Source organism: Canis lupus, chromosome 21 (assembly GCF_048164855.1).
Source record: "Canis lupus baileyi chromosome 21, mCanLup2.hap1, whole genome shotgun sequence".
NCBI classification, from domain to species: Eukaryota; Metazoa; Chordata; class Mammalia; order Carnivora; family Canidae; genus Canis; species Canis lupus.
In genome coordinates, this window is record NC_132858.1 from 44661063 (window position 1) to 44680058 (window position 18996).

At 40.3% G+C, this 18996-nt stretch overlaps 1 protein-coding gene and 1 long non-coding RNA gene across 3 annotated transcripts in view; one reads left to right on the plus strand and one right to left on the minus strand.

Annotated features, from left to right (window-relative positions):
* Positions 1–9992, minus strand: part of LOC140613122 (uncharacterized) — a 62495-nt gene extending 52503 nt beyond the window's left edge. The window contains exons 1-2 of the long non-coding RNA XR_012014255.1: positions 9497–9992; positions 7521–7642 (exon numbers count right to left, since the gene is read on the minus strand). This is a non-coding gene — a long non-coding RNA (uncharacterized lncRNA). The remainder of the gene's footprint in view (positions 1–7520; positions 7643–9496) is intronic.
* Positions 9993–10176: 184 nt separating this feature from the next.
* The window catches only part of STARD3NL (STARD3 N-terminal like), a 55880-nt gene continuing 47060 nt past the window's right edge, over positions 10177–18996 (plus strand). The window contains exons 1-2 of one of the 2 annotated variants that reach the window (XM_072791611.1): positions 10242–10391; positions 11092–11148. The gene's annotated coding sequence lies outside the window, so the exon portion shown is untranslated. Of the gene's footprint in view, positions 10392–11091; positions 11149–18996 lie in introns of both variants that reach the window. The other variant, XM_072791610.1, reaches the window with a different exon arrangement.

The following is an 18996-nucleotide window of genomic DNA, read 5'->3' on the forward strand; positions in this document are numbered from 1 at the left end:
CCCTAAGATCCAAGTTACAATTAATCTCTTATGTATATGTACATATATATATACACATTCATATTTTAATATTTATTTATTTGAGGGAAGAGGAAGAGAGGGAGAGAGTTTGAGTGGGGGGTGGGGGCAGAGAGAGAGAGAATCTTCAAGCTAGGCTCAGTCTCATGACTCTGAGATCATAACCTGCACCAAAACCAAGAGTTGGACAATCAACTGACTGAACCACCCAGGTGCCCTTGAACTCTCTAGGTTTGTAATCTAGATTATAAAGACACACAAGACACACAATTCCAAATGAAGCATACCTATTTCAAACACAAAATGTTCAAAAGAGAGGCTAGAACACAGACCCTGTCCAATCTAGCTTTCCTCCTAAATTCCGAATAGTGAAATTCTCTAACCATTCCCCTCTTCCCAATTTTTATTTTCCCATTTTTCCAAATAAAGACAATAGTCAAATCTTGTCCATTCTATTTCTTTAATAGCTTACATACATATTCATTACTTCCTTTCTAATCCATACTGATGTATTTTACTGATTTCCATTATAAACATTACTGCAAGCCTGCAGGCTTTCCTTATATCCCATAGAGACTACCTAGTGGCAGGATAGAGGACAGATTAAACAGCAGCATTGTACTGCCTGAACATTGTAAAATGCTTATTCATTGTGTCATCATTCAACAAATATTTCTTTTTTTTTGAAAGATTTTATGTATTTATTCATGAGAGACACAGAGAGAGGCAGAGACACAGGCAGAGGGAGAAGCAGGCTCCATGCAGGGAGCCCGAGGTGGGACTCAATCCCGGGTCTCTAGGATCATGCCCTGGGCCGAAGGCAGCGCTAAACCTCTGAGCCCCCCGGGGCTGCCCTCAACAAACATTTCTAAGCCCCTGACCTGATCTAGAACAGAAAAAAGGTGTAGCTAGCCAAATGGAAAGTTGGAGGAGGAGGGCAGATAAGTTGGGCATATAATGACAGAATTTTCTGTGTTGTTCTATTTTTACACTTATATAGCTTAAGTAGAATACTGTAATTTAGATAATTCTTCCCTATTTAAAACAGCTATAGGTCTGTCTCTTCATTACCTCAAATCCATGGGATTTGGGGAAAGAAGAAAATTCTTTTAACCATTTTTCTTTGGGGCAGGGAGAGGTTAGAAAATTGCTATTTTTTAAACTGAAGTGAAATTCACATAACATAATTAACATTTTTAAGTAAACAACTCAGTGGCATTTATTTAGTGCATTCCACGTTGTACAATCACCATGTCTATAGAGTTCTAAAACATTTGCACCACTCCAAAGGAAAACCTCTTATCCCTCAAGCACTTGCTTTGCTCCCATTCTATCACCCTCTCTTGATAAGCATAAATGTACTTTCTCTCTATGGATTTACCTATTCTGGACATTTCATATAAGTGGTATCATACAATCTTTTGTGTCTGATTTTATTCACTTAGCATAATGTTTTCAAGGTTCATTCAAACTGTAGCATGTTTCAATACTTTATTCTTTTTATGGCTAAATATTATTTCATTGTGTGTGTATACCAAATTTTGCATACCCATTTACTCATTGATGTGTTCTTTTTAGCTCTTTCCACCTCTTGGCTATAGCGAATAGTGCTGCTGTGAATATGCATGTATATGTATTGATTTGACTTGTTTTTATTATTTTGTTTATACACCTATAAGTTGAAATGTTGGGTCATACTATATCTATATATAACTTTTTTGAGGCATGCCAAACTGTTTTTCATAAAAACCATGTCATTTTACACTCCCAGCAACAATGGACAAGGGTTCTAATTTTTCCCTATCTTTCCTAATACTTTTATTTTCCATTTTTATTGGGGGGGGGGGTTGTTCTTGTTTTATTTGTCATTCTAGTGGGTATGCAGTGGTACTTCACTGTGATTTTGATTTCATTTTACTAAAATTAATGATGGATATTAAGCATCTTTTCATGTCTTATTGGCCAATTGTAGATTTACTTTGAATAAATGTCTATCCATGTCCTTTGCCTATTTTTTTTTTTGTTTGTCTTTTGTTGTTTAGTCATGGGAGTTCTTTATATAATCTGGATACCAGCCTCTTATCAGATACATTATTGCAAATATTTTCTCTCATTCTGCAGGCTTTCACTTTCTTGATATGTTATTCACTTTCTTGATATATGCACATAAGTTTTTAATTTTGAGGAAGTCCATTTTATCTATTTTTTTAAAAGATTTTATTTATTTATTCATGAGACACAGAGAGAGAGAGAGAGAGAGAGAGAGAGAGAGAGGCGGAGACACAGGCAGAGCAGGCTCCATGCGGGGAGCCTGACGTGGGACTTGATCCCGAGACCCTGGGATCACGCCCTGGGCTGAAGGTGGCGCTAAACTGCTGAGCCACCTGGGCTGCTCCATTTTATCTATTTTTGTTGTTTTTCACACTTTTATTATCAAAGCTAAGAATCCGCTGCTAAATCCAAGGACATAAAGATTTACCCCTATGTTTTCTTCTAAGAGTTTTAGCTCTTATATTTAGATTATTGCCTCCTCTTGAGATAATTTTTGACACACCAGTGAGGTAGGGGTCCAATTTTATTCTTTTGCATATGTATGTCCAGGTGTCCCAGCATGATTTGTTGAAGAGACTGTTCTTTACCCTATTAAATGCTATCGGCATCTTTGTTGAAAATCACTTTGCTATAGATTTTGGGGTTTATTTCTGGACTCTCAATTCTATTCTATTGCTCCATATGTCTCCATTCCAGCGTCACATGGTTTTGATTATTGTAGCCTTGTTCTAAGTTTTAAAACCAAAAAGTATGAATTCCCCTCTTCGTTCTTCTTTTTCAAGACTGATTTGTCTATTTGGAGCCCCTTGCAATTCTATATGAATTGGAAGATCAGCTTTTCCCTTTCTAAAAAAATGGTATTGACATTTTGGTTGAGATTGCACTGAATCTGTAGAGAGCTTTGAGAAATACTACCTATGAACATGAGATGTCATTCCATTTATTTAGTTCTTAAATTTCTTTCAGCAATGTCTTATGGTTTCCAGTATATAAGCCTTTCAGTTCATTAGTTAAATTCATTCCTAGCTTTTTTTATGTGAATGTAAATGGAATTGTTTTCTTAATTCCATTTTCTCACTGTTTATGCTAGTGTAGAGAAACACCTGATCAGAGACACATTTGATTTTTTTGTGTTGATGTGGTATCTGCAACTTTGCTAAATTTATTTATTAGCTCTAGTAGGGTTTTTAAAAAAAATTCTTTGGATTTTCTATTTATAGGGTTATACTATCTGTGAATATCTATAGTTTTACTTCTCGCTTTCCAATCTGGATACCTTCTATTCCTGTCTGTTCTTTTCCTACCCAGGGACCAGAGTCCCACACTGGGAACACAGGCTCCCATCTTCAAGACCACTACAGAACCTGAAGGGGCCTGGTTGAGGGCAAGTAAAAACAACCCAAACTATTTTACCATTACACAGTTGCCTTTTCTTTGATTCAACACATGTTTGTATTGTAAACTTTTGTCTGTTTTCCAGACTTCTGAGAGAGTTGATTTTGACAGTTTTTGCTTAATTTTTTAATGTTTCTGTGGACGAGTAAGTTATTGGAGCTGCCTACTCCACCTTTTTCACCTATGTCTTTCCAAATATTTTTCTTGTGGTGCACATCACTATTCTAGGCTAAGGGACACCAAAATAATATTATCCACACCTGTCAACATACTTGATCCATTTTGAGCTATAATTTACTATTTGGTATCAAACCAACTTCCTACCAAGAATAACCACAATGCTGGATTAAGTTTGAAAAGAAAACAGTTGCATCAGAGAGTCACCAAAACAGCCAGGAGAGACAGCATAGGTATATCATCTTAGATAGCCAGGATGTCATCATTAGCAAATCAGCAGACATACTCTAAAACTGTTTAACAAAGAGCACAAAAAATTCAAATGTAATGTCAGAAAAGCCAAAAGTAATAAAAGAGAGAGTAAAGGAAAAATATATGGATAAATCTAAATTTCTCTCTACATAATAATATTTTGCTGGGTTTTTCAATTTAATAGAATTTAAAATGCATGACAACAATTGCCCCCAAATCAGGAGTTGGGTAAATGAAATTTATGTTCTAAAGTCCTTGAATTTTCCAGAAACTAGAAAAAATATTAATTTGTTGTACATTCTAGTAAAATGAATATTTTATAATTATAAAGTAAGTCACAAAGTGAGAAAAAGATACATAATACATATATCTGACATAGGACTCATACCTAAAATATAGAAAAATCTCCTAGAAATAATTGACACAGTCTAATTTTAAATTGGGCAAAAGACTTGAACAAGTGGCATATAGACATATGAAAAAGTGCTAAACTCTTTGTCATCCAGGAAATGCAAATTAAACCTACAATGTGATTCCTCTACGTATGCACCAGAATGTATAACATTCTGTATAACAGACTTCCATGCTGTTTTCCATAGTGGCTGTACCATTTTACATCCCCACCGTGTACAAGAATTCTAACTTCTCCACATTCTGTCAATATTTGCCATCTTTTGTTCATTTCAATCCCAACTGGTGTGGGGTGTATATCTTAATGATTTTGACTTGCATTTCTCTGATTAGTGATGTTAGGCACCTTTTCATATATATGTTGGCCAATTTAATGAGTCTTCTTTGGAGATATAGCTATTCAAGTCTCCTGTCTCTTTTTCAACCGGGCTATTTGTTTTTGTTTTCTTTGTCAGAGAGTCGTAGGAGTTCCTCATATATATGTTATGGGGAGAGGGGCTAACCTCTTATCAGATACGTGGTTTGCAAATATTTTCTTCCATTTTTAGGCTGCCTTTCCATTCTGTTTTTCCCTTTTATTGTGAAGAAGCTTTTGTTTGTTTTAGTTCTACTTTTGCTTGTTTCCTGTCTTTTAGATGTCCAATCCATATACCCATGAAATCATTACCAAGACTAGTGTCCTGAAGGTTTTCACCTGGAAGTTTTACAATTTCAGGTCTTCTGTTTAAAGCTTTAATCTTATTTCAGTTTATTTTTGTGTGTGTTTTGAGGTAGTTTATTTTCATATTTTTACATGCAGATATCTAGTGTTCCTGACTCCATTTGCTGAAGACACTAGCCTTTTCCCACTGTGTATTCTTGATACCACTGTTGAAGATTAGTTGCCTATATATGTGTGGGTTTATTTTCAGGCTCTCTAGTATGCTCTATTAGTTTATGAGTCTTTTCATGGCAGTATCATACTGTTTTAACTATGGCCGCTTTGTAATATATTTTGAAATCATGAAGTGTGATGTCTCCAGCTTTGTTCTTCTTTCTCAAGGTTACTTTGGATATTCTGGGCGTTTTGTTGTTGAACATAAATTTTAGGATTATTTTTCTATCTCTGTATAAAATGCCATTTGAATTTTGATGGGAATAGAACTGAATATATAGTTTTGGTAGTATGGACATTCTAATAATATTAAGCCTTCTAATCCATGAATGAAAACTCTTCCCACTTATTTGTGCTTTCTTTGTTTCACTAGTATATTATTTTCAGTGTACAAATCTTTCATCTCCTAAATATTTTATCATTTTTGATACTAAGGTACCTGAGAACGTTTTCCTAATTTCCTTTTTGGATAGTTCATTGTTACTGTATGGAAATGCAACTGATTTTTCTATGTTGATTTTTATACCCTGCAACTTTCCTAGATTCACTTATTCATTCTAATAGGTGTGTGTGTGTGTGTGTGTGTAATTATTAGGGTTATATATATATGATCATATAATCCGCAAACAGACAATTTACTTCTTTTCCAACTCGGATGTCTTTTATTTCTTTTTCTTTTCTAATTGTTTTTACTAGGACTTCCAGTATTATGTTGAATAGAAGTGGTGAGAAAGGGCACTTTTGTCTTATTCCTGATTTTAGAGGAAAAGGTTTTAGTTTTCCACCACTGAGCAGGAGGTTAGCTGTGGGCTTCTCATATGTGGCCTTCATTATGTTGAATGAATTCTTACTATACCTAATTTGAGATGTTTAACCTAAAGTGATGTTGAATTTTGTCAAATACATTTTCTGCATCTATTGAGATAATAATGATTTTTATGATATGATCAATAAACATCTATTGATTGCATTTCAGCATCCCAGGAATAAATTCTATTTTATTGTGGTATATGATCCTTTTAATATGCCATTGAACTGTTTGCTAGAATATTTGTCACAAATTTTTACACTGAGCATTCTTTTTTATAGATTTTTGCATCTATGTTCATCAGAGATATGGAGCTGCAATTTTCTTTTCTTGTAGTGTCTTTTTTTCTGGTTTTGATATCAGTGTAATGCAGGGCTTGTACAATGAGTTTGGAAGTGTTGCTTCTCTTTAATTTTTTGGAAGAGTGTGAGAAGGATTGATGTTAATCTTTTACATGTTTGGTAGAGTTCACCAGTGAAGCTTTCTGGTCCTGGGCTTTTCATTGTTAGGAAGTTTTTGATTACTGATTCAATTTCCTTGCTTATCTATTAGTCTGTTTATATTTTCTATTTCTTCTACCATATGATCCAATAATTCCATTCCTGGGTACATATCTAAATTGAAATAAGGATCTCAAAGAGTTATCTGCACTGCCATGTTTATTGCAGCATGATTCACAACAGTCATGATTCAGAAATAATCCAAATTGCCATCAACAGATAAATGAGTAAAGACAATGTGGCGTATGCATAAATAAAATGTTATTTAGCTTTTAAAAAAGAAGGAAATTCTATCACTTGTGACATCATGGATAGACTTAGAAAATATTGTGCATTTTTCAAGCATTTAAAAAGTAGAAGGGAATATTCTGGATTAAGTTTTATCATTTTTAAAAGATTTTATTTATTTATTCATGAGAGACCAGAGAGAGAGAGAGAGAGAGAGAGGCAGAGACACAGGCAGAGGGAGAAGCAGGCTCCATGCAGGGAGCCCGACTTGGGACTGGATCCTGGGTCTCCAGGATCAGGCCCTGGGCTGAAGGCGGCGCTAAACCACTGAGCCACCCGGGCTGCCCCATTTTTCATTTTAACTATCCTTTCATCTAAGTAATAATTGCTTTAAGCCAAAAGCTAAAGAGATAATCCATGCATTTCTGGCCTTAAAAACTTACTCGGGTCACAAATGATTGCATTTTGTAGTTTTGATTACCTAAAAGTCATGTGAAAGGCCAGTTGCAGAACCAGAGACAAGTTCTTACTCTGACGTTGTCTCACTTAGGTTCAAACATCACTCTTCCTTTATAGCATCTGTCTTGCTCAGACAATTCCTAGGGATTTGTGGACTACAAAATCCAGGGCCAAGACTTATCCTGGACATCTAGGCAAACATGGGTCCCCGGAACCTGAATGGGGCGGCTACAGAGAAACTTTTAGGTTTAGGTGCCAGGTCTAGGGAAGTCTGAGGTGGGGGCTAAGAGGGGCGGCAGGCAGAAAGGAGTAGAAAGTGACCCACACTTACCACAGTACCTCTTACCTGCTTGTGGTCCCCTCGTGATGATTATCCTCAGGGCAGACACTGAAGACTAGCCCGGTTTGGGGTTTTCATGAGGTTTGGTGTGAGGAACAGGAGACATTGTATCATCATGGAAAACATGCCTGGAAATAAGTCAGTCACAGAGGAACAAATGCTGCATGATTCCACTTATATGAAGAGTCTGGAATAGTCAAACTCATTGATGCAGAGACTAGAATGGTGGTTGCCAGAAGATGGGAGATGGGAAAATGGGGAATTTTGTAATGGTTACAAAGTTATAGTACAAAATGAATAAATTCTAGAGATCTGCTGTCCAACACAGAACTCATAGTTAATAATAGGGTGCTGTGCACTTAAAAACTTGTTAAGAGGGTAGAGCTCATGCTATGTTCTCTTACAGGGAAGAAACAAAAAGCAACAAAATCAAGGGGGCACAAGAAATATTTTGGTGATGATGGATATGTTTATTATCTTGTTTGTGGTGATGGTATCATGTATATACATACTGTCTAAACTCATTACTATTTAGACATTACACACACACAACTTTTTTGTATGTTCAATTTGTCTCAATAAAACTGAAAACAAAGAAAAAAGAGGATGAGCACAAAACAAAACTGAGAATATCAAGTGTCAACAAAGATGTTGAGCAACTGGAATTTTTACTCACTACTAGTGAGTTGTAAATTGGCAAGCCAAAACACTAATTGCCAGGGTCTACTAATAGTGAAAATATGCATATCCTGTGGCACAGTAACACTACTCCCAGGTATATGCCAAAATCAGATGGGTAACTAGGTGCATCAACAGAGATGGACAAGGATATTCATAGCAGTATCACTTGTAGCCACTGCAAACTTCAAACAACCTAATGTCAAGCAATATTAGAATCAATGGAGAAACTTTGGAAGCGTATACAAAAACGAAAATAAACTACTACCTTTTTAAACACGGATCAGTATTACAAGCATCTTGTTGAGCTAAAAGAGCCATGGGGGAGTACATACTATCTGTTGTCCATTTACAAAGGTTCAGGCAGCCAAAACTAATTTTGGTGGAAAATTTTGCAATAGTAGCTATTCATCTGTAGAACAATGACTGTGACAAGTATGAGGAGAGATTCTATATTTCTGGTAAACCTTTAAAATCTTAGCCTAGGAGATGCTTACACAAGATCACTCATTTTCCTACCAAGACATACACTCATGATCAGTGCACTTCTTTTGCACATGTGTCATCCCTCAAAACTTTTTTTTCACACCGATCATCCCAGAATTTTTTTTTTAATTTTATTTTTTCAATTTTAGCAAGGGTGCAGGGAGTTGCTCATCATATACTACGGGTAGGAATGCTAAGTTGTAACAGCTACTTAAAGGAGCAAATGAAGAGAACCCACCATGGGGATTTAAAATGTACATTCTCCATGCAGCACCCCGACCTGCTAGTATTTCTACCCTAGAGAACACTTGGATGTGGGTCACAAAAAGGAGCATGAACTTAGGTGGAATGTAGCAACGCTTTTTTTTTTTTTTAATTGTAGTTCAATTTGCCAACAGATAGCATTAACACCCAGTAGCAACGCTTCCAATGGAAAATAAAGAAACCAAGTACATATTCAAGGAATGAATGAATAAGGAAATCATAAATTGTATCTATTAGTTCCGAGGACTACCATGCAGTATTCCAAAAAAAAAAAAAAAAAAGAGGAAGGTTTATATATAATACGGAAAAATCCCAAGGATGTAATGTTGATGGTCGGGGGGGGGGGGGAACCCTACACATATGCAAATGCATGGGAACTAGGTGTCCTCCTATAGGGACCGGGCTTGTAACTAGCGGCGGAAAAGGATTTCAGCCCAATTTGCAACGTGCCCATTATTATGTGTAACTTAATAACTAATAGCAGCACTTAGGGTGCCTTTGGAAGCCTATCCATCCAGAGAACAACACGGGTTCCCTCCAATAGGCGAACTGACCGCGGGAGGGCCTGGAAGCCGAAGAATTTTCACTCTAGGCCTTTCTTCTTTAAATGTAGCATCTTTTTGGTAAAAAAAAAAAAAAAAAAAAAAAGTTCAATTAGGACTTAAAAGGTAATTGAAAGGCGCTCCATCTCGTGGGAAAGCAGAAGACGAGGATAATTAAGCGTGACGACACGGAGGTCGGGCGCCAGCCCCGCCGCGGGGCGCAGAGCGAGGCCGCCCAGCCGGGGCCGACCTGGGTCACCGCGGCCGCGGGCCCGCGCTCAGGGGCGGAAGGTCCCACTTTTGCCTCCCGGAGCGCTCGGTGCGACGTGCCAGGGGCCCCGAAATCCAGGCCAGGACCATTTTCCGCGAACTGGAACCTCAATCCCCACCGAGACACTGTAGGAAAGCCCAAGAAGCAGAATCCCCGAAAAAGGGGAAGCGGCCGCTTCACCCAGCGGCGCGCGGCGACCATCAGGTCCGAGCAGCTCCGCGCTCTCAGGGTCCGGACGCCAGATTCCCACCCTCCCCTCGGGGCAGGCCAGCCCGCCCCTTTCCCCCGGATCCGCGCCGCCTATTGGGCAGCGAGTGATCGACAGACGTTCCCGCCAATCGCCGGCTCTGTGACGGCCCCGCCCCCGCCCCCGCCCCCGCCCCGTCTGCGGTCCCCCTGGCGAGAGGGGCCTCTGTGCGTCGACGTCAGCGTGTTGACGTCACGGGCCGGGCTCTGGAGGAGGACCGGGGGTGGCTGACGGCGGGCGGTGGGCTGCGCGTCGGCTGCGGGGCTCGGTTCCCCGGTCCCGCCCCGCCAAGCCCCGCCCCTCCGCCCGCTGGGGCTCCCGCGGGCGCAATCACGGAACCGCTGTTCCCGGGCCAGCCTGGGGCGGCCGGCCCGAAGCCCCCCGATAAGGTAGGCTGGGTTTCCCGTGACCCTATTTGACAGATTGGAAAACTGAGTCACCGGGGGGGGGGGGTCAGATGACCTGCTGGGAGCTCGCGGGAGACCGCGCGGACGGAGGCCGGAGCCCGAGCGTCGGGGCGTTTGCGGAGCGCTGCGCGGTCCTCCGGGAGGAGGAGGAGGAGGAGGGGCTCGGCTGTTCGTAAAGGATGCACGGGTGAAGTTGCAGATTGCAGAGCCCCACCTCGTTTGGGCGCCCGGGCCGGGATGCGGGGCTGGATGCAGGCAGTGAGGTCTGCATCCCTCACCCTCCGGAGCCCCCGCTGGGGTCCCGCCCCACCCTCCCGCCCGGGGCCCTCCAGAGTTACCAGGAAGGGAGACTAGGGCGACGCCTGGGCTCTGCAGGCCGGGACGGTCCCTGGCCTCTTTTACTCATTTAAGACAATCTGTGTTCAAAAATTTTAGAAATTAAAGCACAAGTTATGGGTGTCGTGGTGGTAGTTTCATTTCACTGCCTTGCCCACCCATGGTATCCGGCCATATTTTGAAATCTCAGTAGCATGATGATTTTTGTTGAGGATTTTCTACAAAGAGATATTTTTTTTTCCCTCCCCTCTCTTTTGTTCAAATATGGGTTAACATTGTGGAGCTTTTCTTACCCTTCCATTAATGCGCCAGTTATTCACCATGTCATTTGTCTTCTATTTCACAGATGGAATCACTGAATTCATCACTTGACTCAGTTAATAGTTTGGATAAGTTTAGCAAGGTAACAAACTAACAGGTCCAATCCCTCAAATATACTGGAACTAGTTCAGATGGTTTCCCTTAGAATCTTTGTTGAGAAGGGCTCTGAAAGATCATTCCCATCTATATACCCTCTCTTTCTAAAAGCTGGATCTCAAAAAATAAAACTTTCATTACCTTTGCTTTATTGATGGATTCATGCCCATAAAGTGAAAAATGTGCACTACACAATATATGCATACATATATGATGTTTTCTTCTTTTCATAAAAAAATCATTCCCTTTAAATCTTGCTGTCGAAAACATTGGACTTTTAAGTCTGCATTATTGCATAAAACTGCATTAAAAATGGAATTGAAGTCACTTTTGGGGGGACTTTTCCTTCCTGATGTTCACAGGATGGCCATTTTAATCATTTGAATTTATTCTTTGAACAAGTTTATCAGACGAGTACCTCATCTCTGCCGCATTTTGCCTGAAGACGTTGAGGATTAAGTGCTGAAAAATTTACATCCTTAAAGACCTTCCATTTTGGTGGAGACACAATAAACATGTAAACGAAAATGACAGTTTTAGGTAATGATAAATGGTAGAAGAAATAGTTCAGGATAAGAGGATAGAATGTGACTGGGATGTGGGAGAGTAGGAGGGAATTTAGGTATGGTAATCAGAGAAGACTTCCTTGAGGAAGTGACAGTTTCATGAGACGTGAATGTTTGGAATGAGTCAGCCCACAGGAAGATCGGTGGAAGTTTCCAGGCAGACACTGCAGTGCAAAGGAGCATGTTCCAGGGGTAGAAGAGAAGCTATGTGCAATGGAGTGAACTTTGGAGAGAGTGAAGGGGGGGAGATGACAGTGGAGAGCTGGGTGTGAGCTGCATCATCTGAACCCCGTGCAGACAGGCAGAGGACATAGGATTTGTGTATTGCCAATCCCTCTTTATTTAGTGACATTCATAGACTCTAGCCAGCTCTCTGCTTTATTTTGGTTATGAAATCATTGCAGCAACTCATTACGTATTTTTTTCACCAGTAGTCACCTCTCAATGAAAATATGTCCTCTTCCCTTGAGCACTGTGTCCCATGCTATTTTTTTGTGTGTGTTCATTATTATGTGCAGGACTTTAAGCCTCTGCTTATTCTCAGCTCCCTGCTTTTATCCTTCCTTCCTATGAATCCTCCAGTATTATCTTTATGTGTTGGCCCTTTGGAAAGAACTGGCTGTCAATCCCAGCTCTTGTCCAAGCTGAGTTCTAGGAAACTGCACTGTCAAGTGGATTACCATTTTCCATGAGAGCTTTGAACTGACCAGAGACTTAATGCCTGCCTTTATTTAGTGCCTACAGTGTGTCAGGTGCATTACATACATTCTTATCCTTCCAACATATTGCAGAGGTAAATATGATCCCTTCTTGATCAGAAAGGAAGCTTACCCTTTGGCTGTCCAGCTTGTACTGAGTGAGTAAAGATTTGAACACTCCAGTTAGCCTGCCCCCAAAGTCTAATCCATGCTACTCCACCTCACTGCTTCCCTGAATATATAGCAGTAGCTACAAATCTCTGTTATTTGAAATTATATTTTTGAAATGATATTTTAGAGGTCATGATGATTCAGTTCTCTCATTTTATAAAGATTTTATTTATTTGGGGGGGGGAGAGCACAGGCATGAGTAGGAGGAGGGGCAGAAGGAGAGGGAGAAGCTGACTCCCCACTGAGCAGGGAGCCCAATGTGGGGCTTGATCCCAGGACTCCAAGATTGTGATCAGAGCCGAGGGGAGATGCATAATGGACTGAGCCACCCAGGCGCCCCCAGTCCTCTCAATTTAAAGGTCAAGTTGTGGAGGCCCAGATTTTCTTTTTTTTTTTTTTTTAAATAATTATTACATTTTAATGATCAAATAACAAGTCACACATCTTCTACACATTAGCTGAAGAGCAGAGAGATTCAGAAATACAAATGAAGAAAATTACATTCTGAGTTTATTTCCTAGTTCTTGTAAGTAGTGGTTGGATAAGAAGTACAGATTGCTAAACTGGAAGATATAAGGATGACTTCTTTTTTTTTTTTTTTTTAAATTTTTATTTATTTATGATAGTCACAGAGAGAGAGAGAGAGAGGCAGAGACACAGGCAGAGGGAGAAGCAGGCTCCATGCACCGGGAGCCCGACGTGGGATTCGATCCCGGGTCTCCAGGATCGCGCCCTGGGCCAAAGGCAGGCGCCAAACCGCTGCACCACCCAGGGATCCCCAGGATGACTTCAAATCGATTGATTTATTACGTACCTATTACCGTTCCTTTTTAAATGCAAAAAAATACTAGTTTGCTTTGTCAACTTTACAATTTATGAATATCCTTGAGGCCCAGATTTTCAAAGCATAACTGGCACCAAGTTCTTACCTTACTGAATCTCAGCCAAATATTTTTTTCTGTTATACTTCATAAAAGTTCCATCACAATGGGTTTCTACATATATGAAAATACAATATTTCTTTTTTTTTTGAGAGATCTTGAATGAGCAGGTGGGAGAGTGGGGAGGGAGGGACACAGAGAGGAGAGAGAATCTTAAGCAGTTTCCAGGCTCAGTGCAGAGCCTGATGTGGGGCTCAATCTCATGACCCTGAGACATAACCTGCAAGAGCCAGACACTTAACTGACTGAGCCACCCAGGCGCTCCTGAGAATACAATATTTCAACATGGTGAATTTATTGTCCATCAACTCATTCAAGGTAGTAATATTTCTTGGGCTAGTACAGTCCATTGCCTTATTTTCCTTACCTTTTCTCAGCAGGGAGCAGCTGCAGACTTTCTGAATGAATCCTTGATTTTTGTTAGAAGAAAGATAGTAGTTTCAAAATGACTTTAAGATTTAAGGATTAATTGCATACATCTTTTAAAAAATTTTTTTAAAATAATTTTGTTTGAGAGAGAGAGAGAGAGAGGGAGTCACAGTGACAGTGAGAGAGGGAGAGGGAGAAGCAGGCTCCCTGCTGAGTAAGGAGCCCGACATAGGGCTCCATTCTGGGACCCTGGGATCATGACTTGAGCCACCCAGGTGACCCTGATTGCCCACATCTTTGAAATGGAGTTCAAAACTTGTTACTGGTTTTCCAGATTTAACCGTGTACTTCCAAGTATGAGAACATTGTCTAGAATTGCAGGCTCATAGTTTCTGTTAGCAAGTGGAGTTTCTTCCTGGAATTGAGGAAGTCCTCGGGTTAGCTCAGAAATATAACTTCTCTTTCTTGGTAATATATAATCATTTTTTAAAAAAAGTAAAAATAATTTCATGAGTTTCATGGTTGAAAATGGGTTACTATGTTCCTACAAATTTAAAAATACTTATTATTCATTTCCAGGCTTAGTTCATTATGATTGGGATATGGCAGGTGAATAATAGTAAACTAACAGTGTACAAGAAAGTACTTTCTGGTGGCTTTTTGACTCTCCTTATATAAGTTAATAGAGATTGTCTTTCATTAGTCAAAGTAGAATTATATTACCTGGTATCCTTGGTCATACACTCTTATACATATATGTTTGCTTGAGTCTAAAAGACACTTAAGGATTCATGTTATAACATGCAAACTTTTTTGTGGTTTGTAGAGCCCTTTAGTTTTATTTATCATTTCATCTTTGAGAGAGGCACTGTTATGGTTTTCTTGGCTTTGATTCAACAGAACCTCTTTACCGTTTCAGTTAAGGATCTGACTTCTGACCCTCAATTCCCTTGAGAGGAGCTCATGTTTATGGGGTTATAGATGTTGAAGGCACATTGTCGCAAGTAAAAATCGTTATTGTCTGTCTTGATGGTATTGGAAAAAGTAATATCAAGTCCACTTTTTAATATTAAAGATTAGAAAAGGCCCAGAGAGCCTAGCCAGTGGTGGGTGTCCTGCTGAGCTAAGAAGCCTAGTCCACATCCCTGGCTCAAGGCAGCAGGGGCTCCCACCAGCTGTTGCAGGCTCCCATGTCCTGCAGAGCTCGAGGCTTTCTGTGCTATTTCACTTGTTTGGCTTGTTCTCCATCTGGATCTGGAAGGTACCTGTTGTGGTGACTCCACATCAAAGCAGGACATCTCACCCAGGATCCCTGCCTCAGCTGTTTAAGCCTGCAGGATGTTCCTGGGCAGGTATTGGGGAAGTAAGTAATGGATTTGGTCAGCCCTCTAGTTTAAAACCCTTCTCCTCTATTTCTTCTCGTTTTCCAAAAAATATCCTGGGACCAGTGGGTATCCTCAGTGTGTAAAACTTGGGAGTTGAGAGGAATTTTGCCTAGTGCCTTCTAAGTTATGGTAATCACAGGTTTCCACGACCCCTGTTTTACAGGGCAGGATACTTTTCAAATACTGTGCATTATTGCTCGCCCAGGTATATTCTTGTTTGCTTTTCGTTTTAGGAAAATATATTTGCAGGTGTTCGTTTGTTTGTTTTTTTTAATTAACTACTTGCTTGTTGAGCTAAAGCTGTGGAACCAGGGAGTTTCAAGTACATTTTCCTATTTGTATAGTAGTTAAGTTCATCAAAGCAAGGAGCTCCTGAGCTATTAGAAATTTCTCCAGCCGAGGTAGGAAGCCAGCCAGGACTTTGGGCATTATTGATAAGAGCCGACACTTAGAGAGGCCTTCTCTGCCAGCTGCTGTTCTGATTGCTTTGTGTCTGGATTTCTCATCCTGTTGACATTTTGGGCTGGGTATTTTTGTGTGTAAACATTGCAGCGGTGTGAGATGATAGAGAGGTGTGTGTGCATTTGATGGCAGAAATATGTGTGAGGGGCATGTTTCCCTTTGAAGGCTCTGGAAATGAGGGTGGATGGCAAGGGGCTCCCAGACTAGAAGTGGGTGTCTTGCTGCTTTGTAAGCCAGCATGAGAATGAAAGCTGGCCATCCGACACCCTTTGAACTTTCAGTGCTCTGCTGCTCAGTGCAGACCATTTGAAAGTTCTGTACTCTCTGGCCCTTCGGCACATTGGTAACTGTTTCTCTCATGCCCTCTACTTTTCCAGGTGGTAAAATAGATATTTTTATAGGACATTGAGAAAACATAAATTCTGGAATCCCGGAACGGCTGTATCCTGGAGAAACAAACCCCAACTATACCTCTCTTTGTTGACAGCCAGAAATCAGTTGAGTCCACATTTAAAACAGTTTTTTTAAAATTTATTTATGATAGTCACACAGAGAGAGAGAGAGGCAGAGACATAGGCAGAGGGAGAAGCAGGCTCCATGCACCGGAAGCCTGACGTGGGATTCGATCCCGGGTCTCCAGGATCGCGCCCTAGGCCAAAGGCAGGCGCTAAACCGCTGCGCCACCCAGGGATCCCGAGTCCACCTTTAATGCTTTGAATAACCAGTACCTCTGCTTACATTTCAGTAGCAGATGGATGGCTGTGGTCTTCAGTGCATTATCCTCATCCTCAGACTCTGGCCTCTTTAGTTGAGCCTGTGTGCCCTCATGCCTCTGCTCTCAGTGTGAAATCAAGCCCATGCTCCCCTGTTCCCCATCCATGGGCCTTGTCACCTGTCCTCCTTCCTGGTCCAGCTGTACCTTCTGAAGCTTCCTCACGTGGGGCCCCTCCCAGACCATCCGTGGCTCACTGCTCCTGGACGTGCTCCTATGCCTCTTTTTAATCTATTCTACTCCTCTTCTTCCTCAAAATATACTATCTTTCCGTTTCTTGCAAGGTCATGTTTCCTTTTGGGCCAGCTTTTTCATGAAGCCTTTTCTGGTCACCACAACCTAAAGTTCAGTGTTCTCTGTATTATAATTATCTTAGGCTTTGATTCCTCATTATTTGTATAACTATTTTACCTCCTTTATAAAACTAATTCTACTTGAGGATCAGAGTCACGTCTTTTCCATCTTAGTTTTCCTCATAGCTCTAGCATAGTGTCTTACTTGTGGTAGATACTTACATATCTGTCTGTTTGGGTCCCATTCACATAGTGATTTCTTTCTCTTTTTCCATATATTTGTTTCAGTTTATGTAGTGTGTTGTTTTGGAGTAACTTCAGTAAATAGCATTCAGAATACACTGTAAGGGTCCCTGTGTGGCTCAGTCGGTTAAGTATCTGGCTTCGGGTCAGATCATGCATGATCTCAGGGTCTTGGCATAAAGCCCTGTATCCAGCTCCCTCTCCCTCTGCCGCTCCTCCTGCTGGTGCTCTCTCTGTCTCTGTGTCTCTTTCTGTCAAATAAATAAATAAAATCTTTAACCCCCTTTCCAAATACCTTGGAAAAAGAGATGATCAAAATCATTAAATCAGGGCATTCTGATTGTTTTGTCAGTTATAATAATTCAAGAAAGTTCAAGTATTTTTGGTTCCTTTAATGTAATATATTGAAACTCCAGACATGTGTGTAAACTTGCCTAATTTTGGTTAACAAGTACCCAGACCCCAGACTTCTTTACAATGATATTAGTGATTCATGAATTGAACAAACAAATGCTTAACATATGACCAGGTATTTCCCCAGGTGCAAAGGATATAGACGTGTCTTGTAGGAACTCTTGATAGCACTGAGAAAAGGACATGTGAAAAAATGTGTGAAAGATTAGAGGTGCCATTAAAGATATGTGCCATGTGTGTCATGCAGTGGGGCCACAGAAGGTTTCTTTGAGGAAGTGGTACTTAAGCTTCCTTGAACAATGACTTATTGTTGTTGTTTAAGGGCTCAGACGAAAAGGCTCTCTAGGAAGAGGGAGCATTAGGGCAAAGGCATACATGTTGAACTTCCTCCTGTATTGGGAACTAAAAATAGGTTCCTATGGCTAGAGCCCTGGTTCTCTATGGCTAGAGAGAAATTGAGTTTGGAGTAGAGGGATGAAATGAACATTCAAGTTTTCATTTTTAAAAACCTAGCATGATACCAGCATGGAGGGTGTTTCGAGGATAAGTGATTCTGAATTATTGGAGTAATGTGAATAAATGATAATTGGGAAAACTGGGAAAGTCCAATAGAGATCTTAGGGGAATGACATGGTCCCCAGTTCGGAGGATGGAACTCATGGCAGAATGAAAATAAATGCATTGTCTTTGTAGTAAAAACTGTACACAAGACCTTATGGGTTATTATTTGTTAGTTTTTTCCTACCTTAAACATGTTTGAAATATTTACAGGTAGTATATATGTTTTACATCGTTATCTGTATTTTTAAGTCATTCTTATAATTTTCTTTTTGATTTTGTAATTGCTTATCTCTTGTTACATTGAGAGCAAATAATGGAGCTGGTGTCAAACCTTTATCGAGAACCTTGAGAGCTTAAAGAGATCCTACTACTTTTGTGATGTCCTCTGCCTCTGTAACGTTCTCTGCATCCATTCTCATTATGAAGCTATAATTCAGTTTTCTGGGTATATCACCCTATAGTTGCATTGAGTCTTATAATTAGTTGGTCTTTGCTTTTGTGATTCTGTTTTCTGAAGCGTAAGCTAGGTTGATAAAGTCTACTGGTGCTGATCTCCTGAAGGTCAGTTTCCTGTGTGACCACCTAAGAAGTCAGATGACAAAAGAAAAGATTACTTTTTTAAAAAATCCAGGCATCACGATTTTGCCATTGATTTTCCTTATCTGTCATATGCACCAAGCTGATCTTCATCCACGGTAGAGATTAGTAATTATATTAGGAACTGTGTGCCATATCTGTATGTCAGAGTGGAGGAGATAACACGTGTAACGTCTGCCTGTTGGCAGATAGGCCTGGGCAAAGATGTGAATAACAAATCCTTTTATTGGCTTGCTCTCGTTTGTGAATTAGAAAGTTGGCCTTGGATAACGCCAGGGGCGGTTGATACTCTGTCTTCCCTGGCGTCACTCCTAGGGTACCAGTTCTCCCTGCGTCGGAGCCACTATAGGAGCGGTGAGTAG